Below are 13022 nucleotides of genomic sequence, written 5' to 3'. Positions count from 1 at the left end.
GGAAGCTTAGACCAATGGTAGGGTGACCATATGGAAAGGAGGACAGGGCTCCTCTAGTCTAGAAAAAGGAATTTCAGCTGGTGTCATTTGCCTAGCGCATTATCTTCTGCGTTGCCCTCTGTACAAAGAAATCAGGGAGCATTTTCTAAAGGAACTATTGTGAGCAAGAGCGGGTTGGTACACTAGAGACATTATCTGCGATCTGCTGGCGGACCATAGTAAAGTAATCACAATTAAAGTAGCAAAGTTTGCGGCTGCAGCCCAAAAAATCAGAAATAACTTTCTAAACAAAGTCTGCGTAGACTGTAAGGGGGACCATTTGATTTAATAGTTTTGTATAAACTATCATCAGAGATCGCACCTATCTGATAGTGCCAGATATTGACTGCTAGCATTTTAGGTTATAATGTATTCACTAAAATTATCCTTGTGACTTTGGTATGTATGTCATCATCGTGATAGCAAAGGGTGGGTGCTGCAGATAAATGGAGCACCCCTAGAGCGACCCACTGACTGACTCCTTGGTTGAGAAAGGATTTTACCTCGAATATTTTGAATATTTTAAATAATGTGTGTTGCTATATGGGAGCAATTCTGTATTTTGTAATGGTCTTTGTGCTACAAACAAATAAACTATTAATTCAATATAGGTGTCATTTGTATGCATGCAGCACCTGGAGAAATTCCCTCTTCATCACAGCAGTTAAAGTTGCAGGAGCTGTACTACAGAGACCAGATACAAAAGAGGGCAGGGCTCCTGCAGGTTTAACTGTAGTGATGAAGAGGGGATTTCTCCAAGTGCTGCATGCTTACAAATGACACCTGCTGAAATTCCCTGTTAAAGATAGTGGAGCCCGGTCCTCCTTTCCACAGGGTCACCCAAAGCATGGATACACTTGCACCAAATGGGGAAATCAAATAATGCCATTGGGAGTGTGGGAGGCACTGCCCAGAGGTGGCCCTTCGATGACACCAGGTGAGTCTCAGGTGGCGAATTTGGAGCTCTCTTAAGGATGGCAGAGGTGGACGCAGGCAGTTCAGACACACCGGGAGGGGGAGGGCTGCATCCCAGCAGGAAGTTCTCCTGCACAAGCCCCACTAGGAGGAGGCCTTTCTCCACTGTGGCACCCCGATTGTGGAATGAGCTCCCCAGAGAGGTCCGCCTGGCGCCTACACTGTACTGCTTTTGTCACCAGCTGAAGACCTTTTTATTCACTCAGTATTTTAACACTTAATTTTAACTTAAATTTAAATTTACTGTTCTAACTCTGTATTTTAATCTTATATCAATTTTGCTGCGTGGTTTTATCCTGGTTGTGCTTTTTATACTGTATTTTGTATTTGTGCTTTTAACCTGGTGGTTTTATCTTGGTTTTAATTTTTGTGAACTGCCCAGAGAGCTTCGGCTATTGGGCGGTATAAAAATGAAATAAATAAATAAATAAATAAATATTGAAACGAGCATTCTCTCGCACATCTCCTGTTCCTTTCAGTGGGGCTTGTGCATGAGAACATCCCCCCTCTGCCATTAAACTGTGTTTGGCAGGCAGGTTGGAGCCCGTTCTCATACCACAAGATGTGGAGATGGCCAACAATTTGGATGGCTTGAAAAGGGGCTTGGATAAATTCCTGGAAGAGAAGACCAGTAGCTAAAGAGAGGACACATTTGAGTGTATGCAGAGTTTTTCTGGGGCAGCTGGTTGACCCACCTCTGGGGCTGGTGCAAAAGAGCTTCCTGCTGCCTGAAGGCAGGGATTCCAAGCGGATCAGAGCGCTGTGCTTGGGTTACAAGTGGAGCACCGTTGGGCCTTAGACCTGTCCGGAATTGTTTTCGTTTGAAGTTCCATACGGAAGGGTTAAGGGGAGGCTTTGCATGTGATTTGGGGGCAGCAGGGGAAGGTGTGAGAGGAGAGCGGAAAGGGGGGCACTCAGGGGCTCAGCATCAACCTGGTCCCATAGCGAGGCAGTTGGGCTTGTAGCTGCAGCTCCCTCCAAGGGCTCCTCCTGGCCCCAGGGCGTTGCCCCTCCTGCAGGCAGCTGTAAGTCATGCAGCAGCCGGGCCGCTGGGCTCCCCCAATTCCTTGCTCTCCCCTTCCTTCCCGGCCAGTGGTTGCTCTGGCAAATCTAAAAATACAGCTTTTATGCCAGGTTCTCTAGCCGTCTCCTTCCTTTGTGCACAAGCTGCTAAAAATAGCAGCCACGGGGGCTGGAGGCAGCAACCAGGCAGAGGTGTGGGGTAAATCCCAAGCAAAGACGTACTCTGGGCCCAGCGGCTGGAGGCCCCTCCGTTGCCTGGCAGATTCTAGCCAAGGAGGGGGCGCGGAGGGCAGGCTTCTTTTCTTTTGGGTCACCACTATCAGCAGCAGCACCAAGACATCACCAAAGCTAGCCATTCATTTATACGAGCCATGGGAGCTGAGGATGCTGGGGATTGTAGTTGAACACATCTGGAGGTTGGGGAAGGCTGATTTACACAGCTCATTTAATTTGCAAGGTGCTTCAGTTGCACACTTTTCTGCAGCTGCCCTCTCAAGCCCTGCAAGTCACTGTGATCCCCATTTCACAGAGGGGGAACTGAGGCTGAGGAAGGCAGCCATGTGCCCAGGATCACGCTGAGTTTGTGTCACAGGGGCAGAATGTGATCTCTGCTCAAGTCCAGCTCACTAGCCGCAAGAGGACCATGCTGGCCCCACATCCCCCACTCCACTTCCTTTTACAGCGGAGAACCCTCCTAGGGGGTGGATTCCTGCATTGAGCAGGGGGTTGGACTAGATGGCCTTGTAGGCCCCTTCCAACTCTGCTATTCTATGATTCCCCATCTGCCCCATAAGCTTGCTGTTAGCCCTGATTAATAAGAGGACACTTAAAGGTAATTAACCTTTAAATACCCTGCAGAGAATCTAGCTGTGCGTTTTTCAGACGGGGGGGGGGGGGATGCACAGAACTGAGGGCTGCTGCTGTGTGTTTCAGTCCTTCTTGCTTCTGAGTAGGCTTAAAATGGCAGTGGTGACATTTGCTCCCTACCCACAACTGGAATACACACACACACACACACACACATGCCAGCAGCCCTTGGCCATTTGGCCTTTGGGCTAAAAGAGACACCCACACGCCCAGCCATGGTTTAAAACGATCCCTTCCACGGATTGGAGGGGAAATGCATTTGGGCGACATCACCATCCCAACTGGCGGAAGCGTTGGGTCAACAAGCCGCAGGCAGTCAGGCTGGGATGAGTCCTTCATTTGCCCAGCCCAAGGGATCGCCCCTGCATCCTGTTCTGGGAGTCGTAAGGGCTGATGAAGGGCTGCACCCTTCTTTCACGGAAGCTCCAAGCCTCAAAAGAAAACCCAAACCTTGCACCCCGGGCTCCAAAGTGTTGTTTAAAATCATACAATGTCCAGATCTCTGCAGAGACAGGATTGTACTCCCTCAATGCCCACGAAGAGCAAGACTAAAGCTTGTTCCATTTCTTCCGGGCAGAAAGGTGATCTGGTTGAAGAACTCAGCTGACAGGACCTGTCTTGTTAAAGGGGGAGGAGCAACCAATGAACTGGAGGGAAAAAGAATCATAGAATAGCAGAGTTGGAAGGGGCCCACAAGGCCATCGAGTCCAACCCCCTGCTCAATGCAGGAATCCACCCTAAAGCAAACCTGACAGGTGGCTGTCCAGCTGCCTCTTGAAGGCCTCTAGTGTGAGAGAGCCCACAACCTCCCTAGGTAACTGATTCCATTGTCATACTGCTCTAACAGTCAGGAAGTTTTTCCTGATGTCCAGCTGGAATCTGGCTTCCTTTAACTTGAGACCGTTATTCCGTGTCCTGCACTCTGGGAGGATCGAGAAGAGAAGGGGCGGGATGGAGTGGAAAAGCAAAGGAGCAAAAGAGCAGCGTATTCAGGTGAAAGGGACCCTAACTTTGACGTGCTTATGCATTGGAGGTAAAAAATGTGGAGGCAAAGGGGGGGAAATTACATGCGATGGAGCCCATAGACATGTTCCCACATACGCAGGGCCGGTGCCAGACTATTTTGCGCCCTAGGCAGGTGAGCTGCTTTCACCCACCCACATCCCAGCATTCCTGGGCACAGGGTGCCATCTCGCCTGCCCAGCCAAAGCGAAGCCAGAACGCTGGGGTGAGGGGGCGGCTTCGGAACACCGCGCCCGGTCGGGAGCCGCTCTGGGACAGCAACTTCTGGGCACGCCGTTCCGAAGCTACCCACCCCAGCGTTCTGGCTTCGCTTCAGTTGGGCACCCACCCAGCCAAAGCAAAGCCAGGACGCTGCGGTGGGGTGGGGGCAGTGGTTTTGGAATGGCGCGCCCAGCCGGAAGCCACTCTGGGAGAGCGGCTTCTGGGTTCGGCGCCCCCCTTACCTTGGCGCTCTAGGCGGCTGCCTGAGTGGCCTCTATGGTAGCACCAGCCTTGCACATACGCTTCCCATGCCTTGCTTGTCCTGGCCTGCGCTGCGCATCACTGACTCAGCCTCTCTGCTGGGTTCACGAACCATGTGACAGGGCACTGCGAAGGCAGAACAGCGCGCACCCGAGCTTGGTCGATTTCAGTGTAGCCCTGAGACGCTGCTGTCCGTTGCCATGGCAGTGAATCATGTTCCTTCCCCGCCCCCGCCCCGCCCGCTGTGTGATTGACACCTCTTGGAAAGTGTGAGTCAGGTCTGGGAGTCGACGGGCATCTTCTTGCCAGGTGACTGCAGCAGAACCCACTTCGCTTGTTAAGGCATAACGCATACAAATTATTATCCCGGAGACCACATGGGAACATCAGAAGCTGCCTAATACTGTGTTCAGACCCTGGGTCCATTTAGCCCAGTATTGACGGCACTGACTGGCAGCAGCAGCAGCAGCAGCAGCTCTCCAGGGGTTCAGGCGGGAGTTTTTCCTGTCCTACCTGGAGATCGAACCTGGGACATTCTGCATCCAAAGCAGGGGCTGTCCTGCCCCTGAGCCAGGGCCCTTCCTGTGCAGAGACCCCGCTGGCATCAGCACCATAAGCCCACTGTCCGCCTAGGTAGGGTGACCCTATGAAAAGGAGGACAGGGCTCCTGCATCTATAATAGTTGCATAGAACAGGGAATTTCAGCAGGTGTCCTTTGTATATATGGAGAACCTGGTGAAATTCCCTCTTCATCACCACATTTAAAGCTGCAGGAGCTATACTAGAGTGAGCAGATTTTAAAAAGGGCAGGGCTCCTGCAGCTTTAACTGTTGTCATGAAGAGGGAATTTCCCCAGGTTCCCCATATATACAAATGACACCTCCTGAAATTCCCTGTCCTCCTTTTCATAGGGTCACCCTAGGTAGGACTCTGCATCCGTGGCATTCCCTTTGGGCAGAATTATTATTATTATTATTATTATTATTATTATTATTATTATTTATTTATATAGCACCATCAATGTACATGAATTAAACTGCACCCACACTGCTGGCAGCTGTCTGTGGAGCCTTGGCCGTTTCCAGCGCACAAAGTATCATGACCGCCGCTGATTTTCACGTAAAAATAGTAATTTTAATAATAATTGAAACATCTGCTTAATCCTCACTGCCATCCTACGCAGGTCTCCTCCAAGGTAAGCCATCAAGTTCAATGATACTTACTCCTGGGTAAGTGTATATTTGCAGCCTAAGTGTTGAAGGCAATGGAATTTCCTCTTCTGCGAGTGAAAAAGGACGGATGCCTCTTCAAGATGGCATCTCGTCAAAAATATATATATTTTTAATTAGAAACCCACTGTCCCATAGGGAGAAATGTGCTTTTAATAAATCAATATTTCAGGGCTCCCCAGGCCCTTCTGGAATCATCCAGACAGCCACCAGACATGCGCAAAGTGACCCAGTGAATTCTGCCGCTGGAACCAAAGTGCTTTACAGAGTTTGTCATGTTGTCCACATGAAGAAGGCAGCTGGGACTGCAACATCTTTAAACGAAGGTATGCTGGCAGTTTGGGGTCCATTGGCCCTGCCCCTTTGCCTCCAGCTGTGCAATCCACTAGCCCTCATGGAGGAATCTCATTTGACACGCCAACTCTCTCTGGGACGGGGGAGGGCTGGATTCAGTTTTGAAGAAGGTCTTGAGGGGGGGGGGCACATTCCAAAAGCAAAGTGGGTAGGGGGGTGCGAGGCAAAAGAGGTGCAGGGGCTTTCCCCAGGTCCAGCTCCTAGCATCTCTCAGGGACGGAGCAAGCGCGGCTCACCCCAGTTATAAGGCAGGCAGCGTCCGACGGGCAGGGGCCTTTATGCTCCCTCCACCTGACAATCGCTGGGTTGTGGGTGGACGTTGGTTGGCGCACCTTGGCTGAGGGAGGCAAAGTGCCTTGCTTTCTGGCTTGCTTTCCTCCCCCCACCTCCCGGCTTTGCATTGTGCGATATGAATGGAAGGTCGGAGGGTGCTGAGGCAGTGCTAAAAACAGCGGAGGAGGAGGCCACAGGAAGTGAGCTCAGCCCAGCCACGGGGGGGTGTGTGTGTGTGAAGTGGGAGTGCAGCTGGCGCGGCCGCCTGGAGACAGAGGAAGTCCAAAGCGCCAGGACTGGACAGCCAGCGCCGCGGCTTCCTCCTCCTGCGAGCCAAACTGGGGGGGGGGGGTCACGAGGACGAGCGGGCTCTTTGGAGTCCATAGAAGGGCCTCCCTGGACCGAGGTCCTCCAGAAGGGTTGGGTTACAGCTCCTCTAGCACCACAGCCAGCTATGGGAGCTGTAATCCAACCCCACTGGAAGGGCCCAAGTTGGGGGAGGCTCCCCTAGAAGGATTTCAGGGAGCCTCTTCACACCGCTTCCACTTGTGGCTGGCTGCATCTGTGGGCGAGCTGTGGATTCACACGAGGCACTTCCGTGTCCCCTTTCTGACTGGATTTCCGAGCTCTCGGGGGTGGGGGTGTCACAGGGCTGGTGAGCAGGTTCTTGGCTTAAACCTTTCTCTGCCCCCTGTTCCCCTGCTCCAAAGCCCCCCACCCACCACTATTGCAGGGCTTCAGGTGGGCCTGGCCCTCTCTAACACGTGCGCCTTAATTCATCCATGCGTCTGCGGGACATCTGGTGTATTTGAGCCGCCTGGGCTAAGGAGTTTCCCCCAAATCCATATCGCTGGAGTTGTCAAGAACTGAACCCGGGATCTTCGGCGTGCAAACCGGGATCTTTGGCTGGACAACCATCTGTCAGATAGGCTTTAGGGTGGATTCCTGCATTGAGCAGGGGTTGGACTCGATGGCCTTGTAGGCCCCTTCCAACTCTGCTATTCTATGATTCCATAATCTGTCAGGGACGCTTTAGGGTGGATTCCTGCATTGAGCATGGGGTTGGACTCGATGGCCTTGGAGGCCCCTTCCAACTCTGCTATTCTATGATTCTATGAATCTATGAAACCAGGGGTCTCCTCCTTCAGTTGTGGCCTTAAAAACCAGGGGTGCCAAACCTGAGGGCCAGATTCAATTTAGGGGAGCCATCTGGGGACCCGCCAAGGTCCAGACTGGGACCCCCAGCTGGCCGGACTTGGCCTGCAGGTTTGAGGACTGACATCCCTGCCTTAGGCCTTCCCCCCAAATTGGGGAAGGAATACTAAAGCGGAGGACGGGAAGGGTCCTGGCTCCACAGAGGACTGGCGTGGCGGAGCGTCCACTAGGAGCTCCCTTCTGCCTCAGGGAGGGGGGGTATCTCCCCAAAGCTCCGTCGCACACACCCTTCCCTGCCCCTGGGCCTCCTGCTCTGTGCCCCTGATGGCTCCTCCTGCCAGGCTCTTCTCCATCTCCTTCCTCATGGTGAGACCGTGGGGAAGACTTGTGGTTTCCATGGTGACCTTGCTTAGGATGAAACCGACTCCTATAGTTAGTCTCCCATCCTCATCTCTGTGCATGTGAGTGTGTGTGTGCGTGCACTCACACACACTCTCTCTCTCTCACACACACGCACACACACACACACTCTCCATCACCCTGCTTCTTGCAGGACAGGCGGAGGTCATGCCAGGGTGTGGAGGCCACGGTGTCCTGGGCAGCAGCACTTGGACGCCTCCCCCAAGCGGATCGCAGCAGTTCCCTGCCCTAACCCAGCACTGCCTGGGTGATGGGGGCACCAGAAGGGGCCCAAGAGCCCCACAGGGAAGGAACGGACAGAAGCAGCCTAGCTTGCATCAGCATGAGTGGCAGGAAAGCTGGAGGTCAGCGGACGCTGTGGGGCTCAGGCGGAGGACCTGGGCTCTCGGGTGCTGCCTCCCTGTCTCCTGGGCTGTGAGGACTGCCGGCGGTTCACGCCATGACACGCTCACAGCCACCCAGAATCCTCTGGGTGCTGGCAACCGGGCGGCACCCGTGCCGTGCTGACAGCGGTGCAACCCCTTGTTCGTGGGCTTTCTCGCCGTCTGGGCCGGCGGTTCCTGAGGGAGGCTGCTCTCCTGGGCCCTCTCCCTGAGCACCGGGGGCAGAGGCAGGCTTTGGCCATTTTATGGCACACCTGCAAACTTCCAGGAATGCCAAAGAGGGAGGTGCTGCATGGTAGCAGCCAGGTGCAGCCTGCTAAAGCTGTGTGTGCAGCTGTGCTTTGCAAGGCACCCAGGGCGGCTTGTTTGCTTGCTGCACCCCGGAATCCTGTGCAGTGTGCAGGTAATCCCGGGGTGTCTTTGGAGACGCTTTCTCAGGTTGGGTGGCAAGCTGGCCACCCCGCTCTGCAAGGACAGAGGCAGGGCGGCAGCCACCCAGAGCCACTCCTGGTGCCCGCTGGCTTCTTTTCTGACGCCGATGGTGGCTCACTGCACCCTCTGGGCCCGTCCCGCCAAGCCCCCTCTCTCTGCCTGGCCTAGAAAACCCTCACAGTGACTGGAACACAACTGAAAGGTGTGGGGATGGGCGTGGAGGTCCAGCCTTGCTGGATGCCCCTTCCTTTGACCTAGGACCTCGTTTCCCTCATAGTAGGTAGTGAGAGAGCCAGTGTGGTGTAGTGGCTAAGGTGCTGGACTGGGAGTCAAGAGGTCCGGGTTCTAGTCCCCACTTGGCCACGGAAACCCACCGGGTGACTTTGGGCCAATCACAGACTCTCAGCCCAGCCTACCTCACAGGGTTGTTGTGGTGAGGACAAAATGGAGAGGAGGAGGATTATGTACGCCACCTTGGGTTCCTTCAAGGAAAAAAGGTGGGATATAAATGAAATAAATAAAATAAATAATAGCAGCTACATGGGGAAAGAACTCCGCACGTAATCAAGGAAGGCTGTCTGTACATGCTCAAAAGCCCTCTTTTCTTTAATTTTACTTTTTCACAACCTGAGACTGCTGTAGATACTGGAGTAGAGCCCAGGCTCAAAATCAGCCTCTCTTCTAAGATAGGAATAAACATGCACTTGTCAATTCGTGCAATGAAGATTCAGATTGGATTTGCAGGGCAGCAACGCACAAAGGAGGGTGGAGACTTCCAGTTCTCAATAAAATGGGGAACAAATTGCAGCTGCCTTCTGCCCGTGGACGGCCCGGCAAATGGGGTGAACCACTTTGGTTCCAGCTGCAGAATCCACCATGTCACTTTGTGCATGCCTGGTGGCTGCCCAGATGATGGGACTTGTAGTCCACCTGTAAGGGTACCAGGTTGGGAAGCCTAGTTGGTCTACAAGATTCATCTCTGTGGCTGCAATCCTAATTGCACTTACTAGGGCGTAATCCCTGTTGAGCTCCATGATACTTGCTTTTGAGTAGAAAGTCACAGGCGCGCACCATACTACCTTGAACACGCCCGATCTCGTCTCATCTCGGAAGCTAAGCAGGGTCAGACCTGGTTAGTACTTGGAAGGGAGACCTCCTGGGAATACCGGGACTGTAGGCTTATAGCACTCTTCAAATACTTGAAAGGTTGTCACACAGAGGAGGGCCAGGATCTCTTCTCGATCATCCCAGAGTGCAGGGCACGGAATAACGGGCTTAAGTTACAGGAAGCCAGATTCTGGCTGGACGTCAGGAAAATGTCCTGACTGTTAGAGCAGTACGACAGTGGAACCAGTTACCTAGGGAGGTGGTGGGCTCTCCCACACTAGAGGCCTTCAAGAGGCAGCTGGACAACCATCTGTCAGGGATGCTTTAGGGTGGATGCCTGCATTGAGCAAGGCGGTTAGACTCGATGGCCTTGTAGGCCCCTTCCAACTCTATGATTCTATGATTCTATGAATTGATGCTGCAATACTCAGCACAGGGGGCCCAGAAGAGCTGACTTCTCAGTAAATTCATACGCTGGAGTTTGCTCTCTCCTCCTTTCCCAGTGGGCAAAGTGCTGTTCATGTGTTTCCTCTGTCTTTAGCTTTGTTCCCTGGCTAGTTTAACGCTAGCCTGGCCAATGTGGCGGTTCTGTTTGGTCAGGTGCTGATCCGAATGGCTCACACCCATAGGCATTGCGCACTTCCAAGGTTGACGTGATGTGGTGGAAGCAGCTGGAACAAGGAATATGGACTGGCTCAGCCAGGGCCAGTTTTTCTTATATGGCCCTTGTGTATAATGCTTTGCGTGGCCAGGCGAAGACCTTGGAGGCCACAAGCAGACAGTGGCCCAGACCGGGCCTGTTGTCTCAGGCTGACACACCTGAGATAACAACCTCTTGCGTGTGGCTTGTGCAAGCTAAGCCCAGAGTTTTACCACTTTACTAGGCACTGTAGCTATTTTCTCACTAGGTGGCCCATTTGCCAGTGGTGCTGCATGCGCATAATACTGGTGCCTAGCTGTTTAACAATGCCCCTGTTTGGTTGGTAGGGTGCCAGCTCTGTCGATTGTGTGCGTGATCAAGTAAGTATGCTGAGCTTTGAAATTCTTAAAATTATAGTATTTGGGAGCAAGACTAGTATAATAAACAAATGCATGTCCATGTTTTGAGCATTTATGCAATTAATGCATACACACATTTAGATGTCAGTGAAACATGCATTTTGGAGTTCTGAATCAGCCCAAGGCATTTTGCCACCCGAGGGGAAGTGCCCAGTACAATCGAAGAGCAATTAACGTTCTGTTTACTTACAGAGCACTGTTTGTGCGCAAGGCACTCGACGGAGTAACACAAGCCAAAGTGCCAGTCCTCCTCTCATGGAGGTTACACCCTCCATTTCGATGATCAAGGGCCGGCAGGGTGGGGTGGGGGGACACGGGAAGGAAGACAGCACCTGCGTAGCAATCCAGAGCGGAAGAGGAGGGGGAGAGGGGGAGACGGCCAGGATCCCAGAGCACGAAGATGTGAGCAAGTACTCAAAGTAGGGCTAACAGAATGAACAGTAAAGTTCCTTCCTGCGAGCCCTGCCGCCTTTCCCTCAACTGCCAATCATGCCAGAGTTTCTCAGCTTTTGTGCCTTTTCTTTCCCCCCATTCTGAAAGGCTGAGATTTATTTATTTATTTATTTATTTATTTATTTATTTATTTATTACATTTTTATACCGCCCAATAGCCGAAGCTCTCTGGGCGGTTCACAAAAATTAAAACCACAGTAAAACACCCAACAGTTTAAAACACAATTACGAAATACAGTATAAAAAGCGCAACCAGGATAAAACCACACAGCAAAGTTGATATAGGATTAAAATACAGAGTTAAAACAGTAAAATTTAAATTTAAGTTAAAATTAAGTGTTAAAATACTGAGTGAATAAAAAGGTCTTCAGCTGGCGACGAAAGCAGTATAGTGTAGGCGCCAAGCGGACCTCTCTGGGGAGCTCGTTCCACAACCGGGGTGCCACAGCGGAGAAAGCCCTCCTCCTAGTAGCCACCTGCCTCACTTCCTTTGGCAGGGGCTCACGGAGAAGGCCCCCTGTAGATGATCTTAAGGTCCGGGTAGGTACATATGGGAGGAGGCGTTCCTTCAGATAACCTGGCCCCAAACCGTTTAGGGCTTTAAATGTCAATACCAGCACTTTGAATTGGGCCCGGACCTGGACTGGCAGCCAATGAAGTTGTAAAAGGACTGGCGTAATGTGATCTCGCCGGCCAGTCCCTGTTAATAACCTTGCTGCCCTGTTTTGCACCAGTTGAAGTTTCCGGACCGTTTTCAAAGGCAGCCCCACATATAACGCATTGCAGTAATCCAAACGAGAGGTTATCAGAGCATGGATAACTGTAGCTAAGCTATCTCTGTCCAGATAAGGGCACAGCTGGTATATCAGCCTGAGCTGATAAAAGGTGCTCTTTGCCACTGAGTTCACCTGTGCCTCAAGTGACAGTTCTGGATCGAAGAGCACCCCCAAACTACGGACCCGATCCTTTAGGGGGAGTGCAACCCCGTCCAGGACAGGGCAAACATGACCTCGCCGGACAGAAAAACCACCCGCTAACAGTACCTCCGTCTTGTCTGGATTGAGTTTCAGTTTATTAGCCCTCATCCAGTCCATTACCGTGCCCAGGCACTGGTTCAGAACAGCCACTGCCTCACCTGGGTTTGATGAAAAGGAAAGGTAGAGCTGGGTATCATCCGCATATTGATGACACCTCAGTCCACATCTCCGGATAACCTCCCCCAGCGGCTTCATGTATATGTTAAACAGCATAGGGGATAAGATAGAGCCCTGTGGAACCCCATGGCTTAGGTGCCACGGCACAGAGCAATAATCCCCCAGCACCACCTTCTGGAATCGGCCATCCAAGTAGGAGCGGAACCACTGCAACGCAGTACCTCCAACTCCCAGCTCAGACAACCTATCCAGAAGGATACCATGGTCGATGGTATCGAAGGCCGCTGAGAGGTCCAGGAGAACCAACAGGGTCGCACTCCCCCTGTCTCTCTCCCGACAGAGGTCATCCCACAGGGCGACCAAGGCAGTTTCTGTTCCAAAACCAGGCCTGAAGCCCGATTGAAATGGATCTAGATAATCCGTTTCATTCAAGAGTGCCTGGAGTTGTCCTGCAACCACCCGCTCAAGCACCTTGCCCAGGAAAGGGATATTAGCCACCGGCCTGTAGTTGTTAACGTCCTCCGGGTCCAGATTAGGCTTCTTCAGGAGTGGTCTAATTACCGCCTCTTTTAAAGAGGCCGGCACCACTCCCTCTCTCAAGGAGGCATTTACAA

This window comes from Elgaria multicarinata, chromosome 9 (genome assembly GCF_023053635.1).
Source record: "Elgaria multicarinata webbii isolate HBS135686 ecotype San Diego chromosome 9, rElgMul1.1.pri, whole genome shotgun sequence".
Lineage (NCBI taxonomy): Eukaryota > Metazoa > Chordata > Lepidosauria > Squamata > Anguidae > Elgaria > Elgaria multicarinata.
This window is presented reverse-complemented; position numbering follows the sequence as displayed.